The sequence below is a fragment of the Bison bison genome, unplaced genomic scaffold (assembly GCF_000754665.1).
Source record: "Bison bison bison isolate TAMUID 2011002044 unplaced genomic scaffold, Bison_UMD1.0 scf7180017864487, whole genome shotgun sequence".
Taxonomy (NCBI): Eukaryota; Metazoa; Chordata; class Mammalia; order Artiodactyla; family Bovidae; genus Bison; species Bison bison.
This window is the reverse complement of record NW_011495047.1, coordinates 7,785,582-7,785,942: the sequence shown is the minus strand read 5'-3', so window position 1 is coordinate 7,785,942 and position 361 is coordinate 7,785,582. Positions and strand designations below refer to the sequence as shown.

Sequence of the window (361 nt, the reverse complement as noted above, 5' to 3'; positions counted from 1 at the left end):
ACTATAAAGAAAGCTGAGCACCAAGAAATCGATGCTTTTGAACTGTGGTGTTGGAGAAGACTCTTGAGGGTCCCTTGGACTGCAAGGAGATCCAACCAGTCCATCCTAAAGGAGATCAGTCCCAGGTGTTCATCAGAAGGACTGATATTGAAGCTGAAACTCCAATACTTTGGCCACCTGATGTGAAGAGCTGACTCACTGGAAAGACCCTGATGCTGGGAAAGACTGAGGGCAGGAGGAGAAGGGGACGACGAGAGGATGAGATGGCTGGATGGCATCACTGACTCAATGGACATGAGTTGAGTGAACTCCGGGAGTTGGTGATGGACAGGGAGACCTGGCGTGCTGCGGTTCAGTGGGG

General features: G+C 51.2%; 1 protein-coding gene across 1 annotated transcript in view; it reads right to left on the bottom strand.

Moving 5' to 3' along the window:
• XPO5 (exportin 5) overlaps window positions 1-361 on the bottom strand; it is a 43,543-nt gene that overhangs the window by 18,764 nt on the left and 24,418 nt on the right. The window lies entirely within an intron of this gene.